Below are 16285 nucleotides of genomic sequence, written 5' to 3' on the forward strand. Positions count from 1 at the left end.
GTCTCATTGCCAAATATTTCAGAGAAACTGATAAACACTTCTGGTGAAGAAATGTTCCTTCTCTCAGAAGACTGCAGAAAGTGCAGATTCATTTTTAGAGAGACTCACCACTCTTATTTTTACTTTTTTTTTTTCCTGGAGAATTCCAAATATCTGCTGACACCCTCAGGCAGAAAGGCAAATTTTCTGCTAGTTTTTAAAAAAGTGTGCTTCTTTCTCTGTAAAAAAAGAATGTCAACCAATGTAACTGAGGAGGGGAGCCTGCTTGCTTTACTCGACTGAGTTGCAAAAATACCCAAAAATAGCCCATCTGTGGTATCCAATGTTCAGAGCTACAGTAACAGACCCAAACACTTCTCTTAGAGGACTTTCCCCATTGCCAATGAAGCATTCAAAGTCAATCATGATGGTAAGGACGATTGCATACGTGCAGCTATGATTGATGTGAGTGATTCAACTAGACAGCAAGAACTTTATTGAAGCAAGCAGATAGAGCTGATGTTAACTACTGAAGGAGGAAACAGGATAGAGAAATTAGGTCCAAGCTATAATTAGAGGCATCATTTTTGTATCGATCTAAAGAATCCTGCAGTGGTATCAGAATGAAGCTATTCTTCAACAGTCAATAGACAAATGTGAGATCAGTGGGAAAAAGAAGACATGGAAGCATTTTAAGGGGAAGCCTTCTTGGGAAGTGCAACAGTGCAAAGAATTGCATTACGACACCCAAGAAGTAGATGAACTCCAAAACACTGGCATTTATCTGTAGGACTCATTTTCACAGATAATTACTTTTTAAAATTTGTGCTCCTTTTAGTTAATGTGTGTCTCCAGTTCAGGAAGAAGGAAGTGGTGAGGGGAAGAACTTAGCAGACCAAAAAAAAAAAAAAAGTGAAGCTGAAACATCAGACCAAAAACCAAAATGCAAGTTGAAAGGTTAATGAATGCAAATAGCTCAAGTGGGATGCTGCATACTGAAAACTGGCAATCATTCTGAATGAGGGAATAATCAAGAAAGGACAAAAGAGAAAAATAATGGGCTGTGGTAAAGGCGCAATTAAGCTCATTGATATAAATCCAATTTTTTCTTTCTGTTTTTTTTTTTTTTTTTTAAAGGAGATAAATACAGTGTGAATATGCCCAAATTTGATCACCTTCTTTCTTTTATAGAAATAATGAAAGCATTTCTGCTGTTCTCATTTTTATGTAAACAGATGTTTATACAAATATTGCTTGTTTCATACAGCTAGTTTTAATCCAAGAGCTTCCCTCCAAGTATTTCCAAAGCTAAAGGTGAACACTGTAGTTGTTAAGCTCAGGCAGTGCCCTACTCTTCTATACTAATGGAGTTCAGGGAGTAAGGGTGCAAATGCATTGTTCACAGGCTGATTAATGACGACACCACCAGAAGTGAGAGCCCATTAAAAAAAAAAAAATACCTTGTAAGGGAGCACAGAAGAAAAGAGTGAGAAGTTGGTTGTACTGAACAGTTTGGTTACCAGGTCTCTGCACAACTGTGCTCTGCACTGCAGAAACTTTGCAGCAGCAGTAGAACTGAATTTATGCTAGACATGCCAGCCAACTGTGTTGTATGTGAATGGAGGCATCTGGCAGGGGTTTCGCGTGACATACACAAGCTGTATTCAGTTTCTAAGTAAAGTTTCACTTGTTCTAATCTACGAAACCAGAAACAGAACAGTCTGACAGAAGCATGTAAGGAAAATGTAGCATCATCAGCATCACCTTTATCACATGTTCCGCACCATTTTAGGTAGGAGGACACAGTGCTGAGCCTTCTACCTTCATAGAACCTGGTTAAAATGCTTTGGACTCACGTGGCATGAGAAATTACCAATGTGCTTCCTTAGACACTGCAATATGAGATTCAAAGAATGGAAAACTAAATTCATTTAGCTTAGCAATTATGAAAAATCTTTTAAGCATAGGGCAGGATAAGGCAAACCATGCAACTCTATCACTGAATGGTTCTATTAAATGAGAATAATATTCTCAGTGAAAGCTATACAGCATCCCAAAAATCTTTCTTTCCTTTTATAGCTTCTTTCATTCAATTTTTTACTAGATCAGTCAATCTTTAACAGTGGATTATGTTCTGTCATAAGAGAAGCAGCTTTTATCAGTTTTTAAACTAAACAAAACAGCTTAATATAAAATTCCATATTTCAGTGAATAGCAAATCCCAGGGAAAAAAAAACAAGCAAACAAATAAAACAAAGAATCAAACAAAAAATCACATTTGATTCCTTCGGAGCTCAGTAGTGTTTGTTTTTAAAACCTACCTTATGTTGACATCCATATATGACCTTGGATATTTGGTTAGGTCTCAGTACGATCAGATTTCTGATACATGACGATATCTGAGGATATCACACAGTGATAAAAAGAGGGGGGAAAAAAGAAAAGAAACATCTTATTTCCAGGAAAACTTTTAATAAATAAAAGGAACAAGAGAAGTGTCTAGTGACTCTGCAAGGGCTTAAAATTCTATCGTCAAGCAGAAAGTCAAAGTTCAGCCTCATTGCTCAGGGTGTGCTTTATAGCAAGGGTTTTGTCCTGTGTTTTTATTTCTAAAGAAAAGAAAAGCAAGCTTCTATCTGAAAACTGGCAAAAAGACCCATGAATGTGCACAGAACTTCCAAAGTTTAGGTAAAAAATATTGGGATCATTGCAAAATTGCCCTTGGGGAAATGAAGTACAAGGGCTGCACAAGCCTCAATGGGATGAGGGACCTTAATCCTAGAATAACCATACCATTTCCTCATAACACGCCATTAAGCTACACTGCTGAAATGGTGTTGTTTCAAGTGTGGAAAAGACTATTAGTCTTTTTTCAGTAAACCTAGTAGTAAATAACAGCTAACCTTCAACTCAAAGACACCTACCAAAATGCTACTCAACATGCTACACAAAGCACGTTTGAAGAGTTTACCCTTTCATAGAGAGAGATGATAGCATGACAGTCTGTGTAAAAGACTGTCAGAAAAGAAAAACAGCACAATGTGCAAAGTCTCAAAAGTAAACAGCAAAACAAGCACTTTTTTTTTCTTTTATTCTTTCTTTTGGAACTCCCACACTAGTCAAACAACCATGAAAATGAATCAGTAGTATTACCTCTCAACATCAGCTGGTGAGGAATTGTGTGTGGGGGGGAGGGAGGGAGAAGGGGATTCTACGTTCTGTATGTTTGAGTGCATCTTTTCATTTCATAGAATCATAAAATTCTTAGGGTTGGAGGGGACATTTAAAGGCCATCTAGTCCAACTTCCCTGCAATTAACAAAGACATCCACAGCTGGAACAGGTTGTCCAGGGCCTGATCAAGCCTAACCTTGAAAGACCTCAGGGACAGGGCATCAACCACATCTCTAGGCAACCCGCTCCTGTGCTCACCATCCTCACTGTAAAAGACCTTTTCGTTATATCTAACCTAAATCTACCCTCTTTAAGATTGAAACTATTTCCCCTTGTTCTACCACAACAGACTCTGCTAAAGAGTCCGTTTCATTCTTCCCTGTATCTCTCCTTTAGATCTTGAAAGGCTGCTCTCAGATCACATCACAGCCTTCTCTTCTCTTCTCTTCTCTGAACAGCCTCACCTCTCTCAGCCTGTCCTCACAGGAGAGGTGTTCCATTCAATGGACCATTTTTGTGGCCTTCTCTGGATGCACTCCAACAGCTCCATGTCTTTCCTGTACTGAGGACTCCACATCCAGACACAGTACTCCAGGTGAGGCCTCGCCAGCACAGAGCAGAAGGGCAGCATCACAGCCCAGGATAGAACTGGCTTTCTGGGCTGCAAGGGTATATTGCCGGCTCATGTCCAGCTTCCCATCTGTCATTTCTTTAACTCAGAACACCCCTCTATCTGTCCTCATTGGGAGAGAGAAAAACAAAAAGAAACAAACAACAAAAACAAACAAGAAGCAAGTTAACAAAACAAACCAAAATCGAATGAGTTTTCTAATAATAAATGAGGATACTGGAGACTAGAAAGAGAAGAGGCTGTGAGAAGTCTCTTAAGTGTTTGACTATTGATCCCATAGTGTCGTATTTTTGCAAGTCCTAGCAAGAAAGTTCATTAAATAACTTACTTTGGACACTGCACTCACCTTAGCAGAACCTACTCTGAAGCTGCCTGCATTCTGTTTCTAACAGCACAGCCCTGTGTCAAACCAGAAGCATAAAAGGAAGAGCTGATTATGCCCAGAGAATCAATTCTAGAGCTGTGCATTGCTGACAATTTGCTGTGGAGTTGCTGATTTTTTGCCCAGATCTTCTGATATCTCCAGCATATCTTACATATAATTCCTGTTGAAATTACCTTCCTGCTCTTCTACTCTGGGTCTGCCAATATTTTTCATATCCTTCCTCTCTTTAGCAAATCCACGTTTGTCCACCTAATCTTCATTTCTGCCCCATCTAGCCTGTCAATGACTAGATTACCATCTCTTTTTGCTTTTTAGGCAATATTGTTGATTTAATTTCCCCTCCCTGGCCCAAGTCACTTACTGCTATCTTTGTTGTGTGAGATAAATATCATTTTAGAAGTCCTAAGCCCAACACTATGTCTGCTCCCCAAAACTCACTCTGTCTCAAAGCAGAAGCTGCCATGAGAAACCAACAGAACTGTTGGTGCACTGACATCAAATCTGTTGTCTGGAAACCATGAGCACAGTCAGCTGGTGTTGTTTTCCATCATTCTCTTACCATTCATGCTCATGGTTTCCCCTCATTCTTGCTTATTCGTTTCCTTTTCCTATTAAATCTTTTCTGAACACTGAGGCTAGTTCTTGGTGCCTGAAGCTAATATCCCCCAGTGCAGTAGGATGAGAGCTGGCTAAAACTTGGTCTTGTCTAGCATACAAAGAAGGAAAGGGAATTTTATCATTAGGGCAGTTTACATTAATGAAAAGTTGCAAACTCAGCTCTGAAAAAACTTCTCAGCTGTCATACCTTAGCAATCTACAGGTGATAGAATGATAGCCTCTATCATATTGGATAACACAGTCTTTTGAAGAGATACCAGCGCACTAGTCTGTTTGCAGCACAGACATGCAGGGGTGGTGTTTGTTTGTCAGACAGCATGATCCTCTACAGCCTCTCTACTGAAGAGCTCACCTGAAAACAAAAGACAGCTTATTCAGCTTTGCTGCTATAAGAATCTCTTCTTTGAAGAGAAGCAAAGAGGCTTTCAGTGCTGTTAAAGAAGCAACGCTGGGACACTTAATATACCTTCCTTCTAAATTATCTCTTGGTTGCAGAAGGGCTAGAGTATTTGTACAAGATTATGGTGTGTTGCATCTTCAGGGAAAACTACAATTGTGTAAGTTCCTTTTGAACTGTACTTTAAAATATCAAAGACCTCACATTTGCCTCTGTTACTGTTCTTTCTGCTCCAGCTTGCTATTTCTTAATCTTCTCCTTAGCTACCATCCACCTCTCTGCCTGCTGCTCTCAAACTGGGCTTTTTTTAATAGGGACAGAGGATGAGTGGAGCCTGCTTTGGCTTGTGCTGGGTGATATCATTCCTGTGGCAACAGCCATTTTGTTGCTGTTTTTCCCTGAGGCTGATGGGAAGAGCTCTGCAGATTGTCTGCAGGTACCTCACCCCTTCATACACAAGGCATCCAGATTTGCATAGGCACAGATGAAACCCCATGTGCCAATTTGATGCAGGAGAATCCTTTTCCATTCTAACACCATCCAGAGTGTTCAACCAAGTCGTGTCTACCAGTGCAGGTACCTGTAGTAGTCAGATGGGAAGGGGAGGAGCCCCTTATTGCCAGACAATGCAGCTTCCTCAGCTCTGTACAACAGCTTGGCCCTGAACTACTGTGGTTTTTATTCCCTGCCTTTCTGTACATTTCCAGTGCCATCTTTCCATACTTCCATATTCCATACATACAGAAATAATTATTCCTTCTTTTCTACCTTTCTTATGAAGATCATTTCGTTAAACTCTTAGTTGTTCAGGTCTACAGCACTGCAGATAAAGATATTAAAAAATAGACACAAATCCGTCATATCATTTGGGATAATGTAGATTTTATTTTGTCTTTCAGGTGTCTGTTATTCCACTGACTAGAGGTGCATTACAAATCTTAAGAAAATCTCATTAGTCTCTGCAGTATTTTGTTCCATTCTGAAAACTCGTCTCAGAGGCTGATTGTTGGCAAAAGACAGAAAGGTAAAAAGGAGCAGGATTTTACTGAAGAACCACATTTAGAGAGCCTTTAGAAAGAGGATAGCACCTACTATAGCCAGAAAGGTCCATCTGTCCTGCTCAGTACTAACTGCTATATACCTCTCCCTCAGTAACAGCTACTCAGTCTCGTTTCTCAGAGTGTAGAGCAGGCACTAGGTTACAACAGGCTTCCTACCTTTCTTCCTGATGCTAGTGTTTCAAATATTTGTGCTCTTCTTCAGGTAGAGTTAATATCACTTATTGTAGTAATATTGCTGCTAATGAAATAAAAAGCTGTATGACTCAGGCACCTCCTCTGCAAGGACACTGAATAATTGTATAAAGATGCAGTTTACGCGCATGAAAGAGACACAATTTTGCTTTCTAACAAAGGGTGAAAACTGAGGTATCTTCTTCATGCAAGTAACTTGACTCATGAGAACCATCTTGCTAACGTGAAGGATACAGCTCATGCTGGTACACTTGTTCATACATTAGTTGTTCCTTTTCAATGCTGTTTGGGAGTTGTTATATTTGCTCAAAACCGCATTGTAAGATGAAGGTCCAGCACAGTTTTTAACTGACAGATGACAGCTCATTAGCTACCGCTCACCAAATCCATTGGCATGGGTATGCTCTATCCCTCCACCCACTCACCCTTCACTCTCCCACCTATTCCATACTTCAGTTTTGACTTCAGTTTTTTTCTGGAAAATTTTGGTCCAGATATTCAGCAATTGCTGCCAAGAAGCAACCACCATGTAATCATTTCAACATCTGCAGAACTGGGCAATTACATGTTTAATTTGTAATCGGTGTTGATGGCTATGAAGGGCTAATGAAAGGTGTTCACAACAGAATGACTGCAATGTGAAAACTGAAAAACATGTCGATTTTTTCTCGTATGTATTTGAAAATACAATTCAGCATGTGTTAAATTAATGATCATAGGCACGGATCAGATGGTTGGTACAGGAAAATGAATCCATGTGCCATGTGCCTGTTTCTGCTGTGATGTGTTGGTAATTAGTTTAAATATATCTGATACATCTGTTGATTTTTGGTTCTGCTGTTGAGATATAATCCAATCTGCAGCATTATTTAGAAAATAATTTTGTTCTGTAATGCAGCAAAATTTATTATACTGTAAATACAGCAAAATGAAGACTGCCTGAGTCCCAGGACTGTAACAACCTGAATGGGGAAGGGGAACTCATTTTAGCGCACACATGGAACATTATTTAAGGTGGCAACCCGCTGGGTTTCTTCATTATATCATAAGCAACTTTTAAGATTATGTAACAGCTGTAAATATAGCACTGAAGCAATGCACAGTGTCTTTCTTAATTCCTCAGCTCTCAGACCAAGGGAGGCTTCGTTGATGCAGCAGCAGCAGAATTCTGCCCTCCAGTGTGAGCCCTGCTTGTGCTGAGCACCCTGCAAAACTAAAGCGCAAGCTGAAGAACTGTGAGTTTATCACCCTGCTCATAATAAACATAATTTGATGCTCTTTGCCACGTCTGATTGCCTTTTTTGTTTCATAAATACTGGGCTAAGCATTGTCTCAGAACCGGGATACCTATAGAGACCCTGGATCTGCACTGTTGGCACTGTTTAGGGCAGCTCTGAAGCACCTGGCACTGTGTAACTACACACAGGTGTTTCCCTGAGCCATAAACAGGAGTCAAAGAGGACACTGCCCTCCTTTGGGGGACTGGCTGGCAGCAGGATCTGCACTGCAGGTACATCTAAAATAATCCAAATATTTGGCCTTTTAACAGCAAATGATGCCTTACTTTTTTGTTAGATAGGCAAAATTTTGGGTGAATTCATAACTAAGATTTTTTTTTAAGTGGAATGAAGCTGGATCTCAAGCTTAACTCTTTGAATGGAGCTAGACCATAAATTATAAATCTGCCACTATGTTATTGAGCTATAGGATGTACATTGGAAGTATATCAGAATTCTGGCTGACCTCAGAAGCTCAGTATTTAAGCTGTAAAATCCAAATAGATTCATATTGTTTTCATTCCATGAATATTTTAGAAATTGAAAAACTGTCTCAATCTATATCATAATAAAGCAAACATTTCTCTAAGGAATTAAGAAAGAGAGAAACAGGAAAATGTAAAATAAAAAATGTATTCAAAGCACAGGGAAGTATCCTGCATTGGATAAGTTTAAGAATAATCTGTAGGCTGTCTTATCCCTGAGGACAGCTGCAGAACTGGTCTCACAGAACTGAATGGAAATGCCATCTTTCTTGAAATAGATACAATCTTAAAAAAAAAAAAAAAATTGTTTTGAAAAGTCATTTTCTTAGAGCAGGGGAAGGGATTGGAGAGGAAGTTCAGTTTCACCTTAAACCTTTGTAAATAGGTGTACTTAGAGTCTAAATATAAAAATAAGTCTGCAGCATGTGTTTCGGTGAATAAAATACCCTTTTACTTCACAACAATAACAGATTTTCAGTAAACATACTCAGAAGTTTTACTTCTAAAACTATTGAAAATTTTATATAATACCAGAGGGATTCATATTTCTATTAACATTTCAGGAGCCAGAACTACTTATTATTCGAATAGATAATATATATTCCTGTCTTGGCTGGCTGAAATTAAAGTCTTTTTCTGCAATGTTTAAGAATGTGGATGGATGGAAGGATATATTTTGTTGTTTTTTTTTTTCATTTGTTTGTTTTGGCAGGTTTGTTTTCCGTGTGTGTAGACTGAGAAGGGCTTACATTTGACTTTAATAAATCTTAGACAAAGCCAACAAGTAACTGAGCCTACTGCAGTCTCAGTAGCGCAGTGTTTAGATTGTCACACAGAAGAATAAATGATACTCTGGCTGCTGGATTTATATTTCCTACTGATTTTAATAATTTAAAAAGAATTATCAGGATGAAGTTTTCTTGTACGAATTTCAAGTAACTTTCAAAATTTTATGGTGTGAAAATACCTGATGTAATGGGAAGATGGATCACTAGCTCATTAGATAGGAATGGGTCGAGAATATTCTGACCCTTGGTAAAATTACCTTGTCACTTCTGGGTGTATCAAAGATGGATCTAACAGTGTTATGCTCTCCGTTATGGCATCACTGCTTCCCACTGCTTAATGAAAACAGAAACAATCTACCTAAAATATCATTCTCTGTCAAAACTTTTAATCTTATTTCTGTGTAAATAATACATGTGCGCAGCCGTGAGTGCTACTGCCATTAACTAGGAATAAACCTGGAGCTTTCAGCTCTGAAAGTACAGATCTGCACAATTTGAGCGAAAGCAGCGATTCTGTCACATGCTGTTAAATAACAGGCTGGTACAGTCAGTAACCTTAGAGGGGGGCAAATCTGCATGTATTAAATGTCTTTTTTATAATTTTGAATATGGAGATGCTTTAGCCCGCATTTGATCGGCATCAAAGGGTAAGAATCTAGCATGGCATGCAGAGAGGTTTGCACATACCTTTGCTTGCAAGCACGTCTATCTCACTGCTGATTTCTCTGGTTGTGCTGCAGTCATTAACTACTGTGGCTGTGTTATTCAAAATAAACAGACTAGAACTAGCAATTGCAAATGAAATAATTAAAGTCATCGCTGCTACGGGGCTAATTGTTCTATGTGCACTTAATGAAAGCTTGTATCTTTTTTCTGTGAAGCAGTGAAAGCTTACTTAAACACTGAAAATGTGCCCCAGGTGATCCAGCTAGAGACCCTGCATACTGCAGGAGGGAAAGCGAAAACTGCTTTTCTCAGTCTCAGAATGATGAAATCTTGATTTCAGGGGAAGGCTGTCTGGAAATGCCTGAGAATTAACCCATTGCATTAATATTCTGTCAGAGCATTCTGCTGCTGAGAGACAGAGGTAAAACAAATAAATCCCTTCACTACAGAGCAAGCTGATACCACAACAGTAGCTGTGTTTGCAAGGTCAACTCCATGTTCTCTGCAGACAGGTCTGTTTATAACTGCTGTGTTTAGAAGCAAAGCACACTGTCAATTTGCATGTGCTAACAGAAGATACTGTCATACCAAAACTAAAATAATAAATTGCAGAAGCCATCCTTCAGAAGGAAAGCTTCATTCTGTGCGGTTAATTACAGAGAAGAGAAGAGCAGTGCCAGCATGGAGGCAAGCTCTAAAAGAGACATGGGAAAAGCTTTGAGGAACACTTATAATCTGGAAGGGGAGAAGTCCCAAAGTCAGATCACTTTTTCCATCACCCTTCACTTTCTAAACAATAGCCATTTCTCTTATCCATTTTGGTTTTCTGCAACATCTGTTATATTTTTCAGAGCCTAAAGTAGAAGAATCTCTCATTATAACATTCAGGATCTCTGCAGTTTCAAGGTATTTAAATTCTGACTGTCTTCTAGCAGAACTGAAGCAACATGCCCCATCCCTGGAGGCGTTCAAGGGCTGGCTAGATGGGGCCCTGGGCAGCCTGATCTGGTGAGTGGCAGCCCTGCCCTTGCAGGGGGTTTGAACTGGATGATCTTTAAGATCTCTTCCAACCCAATCCATTCTATTCATGATTCTATGATATGCTGCCTGAACATGACTGGATCTTATATCACGTTCTGGACATCTCTATCTTACCCATACAGATGCATTCCCTCAGTGAATACACAGATTAAAACTTGTTTGCAGCTCTGCTTGTCTAACCAAACATTCACTCATTACCCTCCCTGACATCCGGGGAGAGGCTGAATGATGTTCCCAAAATTAGAAGCATCCATTCAAATGGAAGAGGGCACAGCAACAAGATCTGGCCCTGCAACGACTCAAGAAGGCAGCTGATCCTCCTCATAAAGCACCAGAAAGCAGGTTATAGGAGTCAGCCTTAAGTCTCGGCTTCTTTGTTTGAAAATAAGATCCTTTCATCTGTTGCTCTTGATAAGGCTGAGTTGTTTCACTCTTTTATTAAAGAAGGGGAAAAACATCCTTGATTATGGTGGCACCCATTGGTCTGCTCAGAGGTAGGCACAAGAGCCAACAGCAACAAATTAACTGGAGAGGGCAAAATGGGCAAAACTATCAACTTGTGCTGTATGGAGGAGCTCAGCGTACACGTTCGCAGTCTTTTTGTCTCATTAAATTAAAGCAAATTAAATGAACTCTGAGGTCTAGATGTTAGGAATGTGGACGATAGAGATTCGTCTATGCTTTAAATTCTGCCTGAAGTGTGGATAAGAGGAGTGTGCCTTTGCAGCTCAGTTTCACTGATGTGAGAGCTGGTATTCATGTCAGGTTTTCTTTTAAGGGTACTTGAATGGCTCTATTTTTAGATTTTACTGTGATCTTACTTCATCAGATATTACATGCATTATGCATCATCAACAAGAAAAAAATTTAATCATAGCATAAATCAGCCAAAAGATGCTACAAGAAATCGAAGTTCAAATTGCTTTGCTTGGGAGGACTTGAGTAAATGGATTTGGCTTTTTAATTCCTAAATTCAGAGAGACTTTGCGGGAGCTGCTCCCCAGATGTGGGGCTGACTGGGGAATGTGCATTTCAAGATCTCTCGGGTTCAGTCCCATGAAACATCCATTCCAATCTGAAAGCAGCATCCACCATTTTAGCTTTTGCTTATGTGAAAACTAGAGGAGAATTTGGGTATCTTATCTGAATAATTCAGTTAAAGCACAGCTCCTGACTGATGGCAGAAAAACACTTGCTGATTATCCACATATTCCAAACCAATGAATAAACGCTAGGAATGCAATTTCTGTGCAGTCCCCCATGACCCAGCAAGTAAACCCTTCACAGGCACAGGAGGCTCAAATGCTTCCAGCTTTACTGCCAGCAGCAGAGTAGGGCTAGGGCTGTGTCCTTTTATTAAATTGTTAAGGAAATAGAATTAAAATCAGACATTTTACTGAACAGCAGAGCATTGAAAGGGAATTACCAGAGCTGCTCTTTTTGGCTGGGAAGACTTTTTACTCATTGCTGTTTTCGTTATGGATAATTCATTTAATTTAGCTCTACAGCTTGAAAAAGTAGGTCAAATATTTTATTTTGGAGGGCAGATTCTGGGGGGGAGGGTGTACTTTTTTTTTCCCTGTCAGGATGTGACAGCACCAGCCAATGCAAACAGACATGGCTCCAGTGTGCAGCAGACAGCTGTTCCTTGTTCCCCCCTCTCTGGGCAGCAGAGGCAGGAGCAGCTTGTGACATGCTCTGTGCAGGGACACCCCCAGGCATGACAGAATGCACTCGGGGGTTAGGGCTCTTGCTGCCTAAATAGCCAGGCTGGGTCAGATGGGTGAGCGAGATCAGAACAGCAGGTCAGCAGCTGGGTTCCTCCATCTTCACATGGCAACCATCAGGTAAAGGTATTTCATCTGAGTGCAGTAACTAAGACAGGAGGAATACTTCTCCTAACCTCAGTGACTTTTCTTCACACAGCATTTTATTTTTCAGAGGGAGAAGCTTTCTCCTCTACAACTTCTGCAATCTGGAAAAGCCTTTTGTACTTCTCTGGTTCGTGGATCCATCACATTTTATTTTCCACTTCTCTCTTTCATTAGACTTTTTATTTCTTGTTCTCCTGAGTTATTCATCTCTGTTTTCACAGCATATAACTGAGCAGCTGAAAACTCACTATTAGTCTCTAGAGTCACATAAAGATCTCCAGAGCATGATAAAAGCCTCCTAGGGTGTATTTTGGTTAGATTAGAGGCAAAGAACTAAATGGCACTGGGAGATGCATTACCTCCCTTTAGTTTAAAAGGAATTGGAGGGGTAACATTTAGTTCTTCGTAAGGGAAAGGAGGAAAAGAAAGAGAGTTGAAGAATGAGACAAGAGGAGGAGGAGGAAGAGGGAGGAACAGCCGGCAGCCATGGTGATGTGAAATCCTAAAAACATGATGTGTTCTGAAAGTACTGCATCACTGCTTGGTGATGATGTTGTAACACAGAGTTTTTCTAAGCAGCAGGTAAAGAATTCAAACAACTCATTTCTTAGTCAGCCAATATCTGTCAGGAGCAAGATTCTCTCTGTGAGCAAAGAAGCAACAGTGCTAGCAGTGCTTCAGACTGCCCAGATGTTAAAGACAGAGATTATGTGTGCCTAAGCAAAGCAACTTGTGTTTCCCTGGTTAGAGGTGTGGTGTAGGTCCCTGGGGATCCCAGTCCCACAGCATACAAACTGCAGCCTATGGAAGGCAGTGTGCATTATTACACCCTCCCTGCTTGAACTCTGTATTGAGTTGATCTCCCAGGTTGATCTGCCTGGGCTCAGCACAGACACATTCCCAGAGGGCTCTTCAGAGCACCTGGAGGTCCCCATCACTGACTATTGGATTCACCCTTGATTCATTTTCCATCCGATACTGCAGTTTATTAGCTGAATAAACAGTCTAGGAAAACAAGTCGATTTGGATTTACCAAAATCATGTCTTTTTCCTTTATAAAATAATCTGCATGATAGAGGGATTTAAACAGTTTTGGATTTGTCAGCCAAACACACTGGCTGTACTAATTACTCAGTATTCTCATTTAGCAGGATATCTGTTGGACTTCTCTGCGCTTTGCAGTACATAAAATACAACTCATGACTGGTCAGGACACTAACTTAGATTTATGCCTATCAATGTAATTAATGATTATTGAAAAGCATTACCAGGAGAGAAAGAAAGGCTCCATCTTTCTTAGGATGGTGGAGGGGCTTTTGCTGAGTGGGATACAGCTGGACTGAAGTTCCCTGAGGTGCTGAGTAAAAACAAACACAATATTCCTCTCCACTGTGTATTGCTACTGCTTACACCATGACACCCTTCTGATTCCTTTGCCCAGGCTCTTCCCCTCAGCATAGGCCAACTACTGCATATAGTGCTGAAGGATGATCCCAGCAAGGATCTGTGCAGTCTGACACTCTCTTACACATGTTACTGCTACGCTAAAATCAACATGAGGGTTTGCAAACAGCTTCTTCCATTTGTGTACACAAAGTCTCACTGCGAACTTCAACACTTAGGTGTATAGACATGCAGAATTTACATTCTGAGAGGCAATGACAGGATGTATCCCCTTGACCATTCCACTTTGTACATACCCAGAGTGATTTCCAACATTTCAAATCTGTCTGTAATACTCTAAAAAATAAAGTTCAGGGCACACTGTCAAGAAAAAAAATAAAGCTGTGTTATAGAAGTCATATTAATTGCAAAGCAGTGCCTTACTGATGATGATGTGCTTGTATGACATTTCTTTCACAGCCTTAGGGAGTTTTCAGAAACAATATTTTTTAATGAGTCACTGTAATGACTTATAATCAAGTCAGAAAAAGACACTTTCTGTTAAAGGCTGCATTTAATTCTGAACTTCAGATATGTTACAGGAAATATCATAAACTGTTGCTCACGCAAGTAATGTTTTATAAACCCAGTACAAAACTTTTCCTTGATAACTGCTGTATTAACGTAAAATAAAAACCTGGCCCTGGAAACTTATAGTTGTTCTTGTATTTTGAATGACAGAGCAAAGTAATTTCATTTCAGATTCTTTATCATGTCTCTTTAGAATCTTTATTTCAAAACAAACAAAATTACAAGTTGTAAATGCTCAGAACCAGTCTAACAGTGCCCATGGGCTAAGGCTGCTTGGCTTAAGCACCTTTTCTTCATTTTGTCCTTGGTTATGGTGTGTCTGATCTAAATATCAACCTCCTCACATAATGAACATTGAGAATTTAATGAGGTTATTACAAAATAATGTTTTTGAGTTATGTGATTTCTTCAAGGTGAGCACACACACTGATGAGCCTTGAAATGGTTTTAACATCCAAGCAGGCAGGAAAAGATGTGCAGGAAAGCAACATTATGGCAACGTTAAGAAGGACTGAGGAGGAAAAGCACAATCTACAACTACCAGGAAATACCACAGTAATTACTTATGGCAGGGGATTTCTCCAGGCCATTCTCTGGGAAGAATACAGGGATGCTGTCTGGATTTGCAGAGATAGTATTAGGAAAGCCAAGGCACAGATAGAACTGAATTTGGCGAGGGATGTCAAAAACAACAAGAAGGGATTATACAGGTACAGAGATCAGAAGAGACAGGCCAAAGAGAGCATACCTCCTCTGCTAATTGAGAAAGGAGAACTGGCTACAACAGATACGGAGAAGGCTGAGGTGCTAAGACGATGGGCCCTTTTAAACCTAATGAGATTTTGCACTTGGGTCAAGGTAATCCCAGATACATATACAAACTGGGAGAACTCCTAGAGAGTAGCCCTGCTGAGAAAGACCTAGGGATCCTGGTTAATGAAAAACTTAACATGAACCAGCAGTGTGTGTTTGTAGCCGAGAAAGCCAGTGGTATCTTGGGTTGCATTAGAAGAGGGGTGGTCAGCAGAGCGAAGGAGGTGATTGTCCCCCTCTATTCTGTCCTCGTGAGACCTCACCTGGAGTACTGCGTCCAAGTCTGGGGCTCCAACACAGAAAAGGTGTTGAGCTTTTGGAGAGGTTCCAGAGGAGGGCTACAAATCCAGATCCAAGGGCTGGAGAGCCTTTCCTAGGAAGACAGGAACTGGGCTTGATCAGCCTGGAAAAGAGAAGGCTGTGAGGAGACCACGTTGTGGCTTTCCAATATTTAAAGGGAGTTTATAAACTGAGGGAAATCAACTTTTTACAAGGGTAAAAAACTCAAGCCTGTCAATGATTCTATGATTCTTTGGATGAACCATGTGTTTCCATATCCTCTGTAGGAACTCTAATGGAACAAGCCGATAACTCATACAGAAACTCATCATGACCAACCTGCCATTTGTTTGTTCATTCATTTGTAATTTTGCTAGCCAAAACTGGAGATGCCCAGAGCAAGATATCTAACCACTCTGTAAGGAAAAAAAGAACCCACAGAATTTCATATTGTGGCAGTTTAATTTTTTTCTGTACTGGAAGTGGTGTCATTATTTAGTGAAATGAGAAGAAATTTGTAGAAGTTCCCTTTTTTTCAGTCTTCATTATAAATATTTTGCACTGATCAAGTAAGACATGACACACATTACAGGAAGAAGCAAGGGAAGCACTACATTTAACTGCGTACAAAGTGGCTGGGAAGAGGAACAGA

Source organism: Meleagris gallopavo, chromosome 3, assembly GCF_905368555.1.
Source record: "Meleagris gallopavo chromosome 3, MGAL_WU_HG_1.1, whole genome shotgun sequence".
Taxonomy (NCBI): Eukaryota; Metazoa; Chordata; class Aves; order Galliformes; family Phasianidae; genus Meleagris; species Meleagris gallopavo.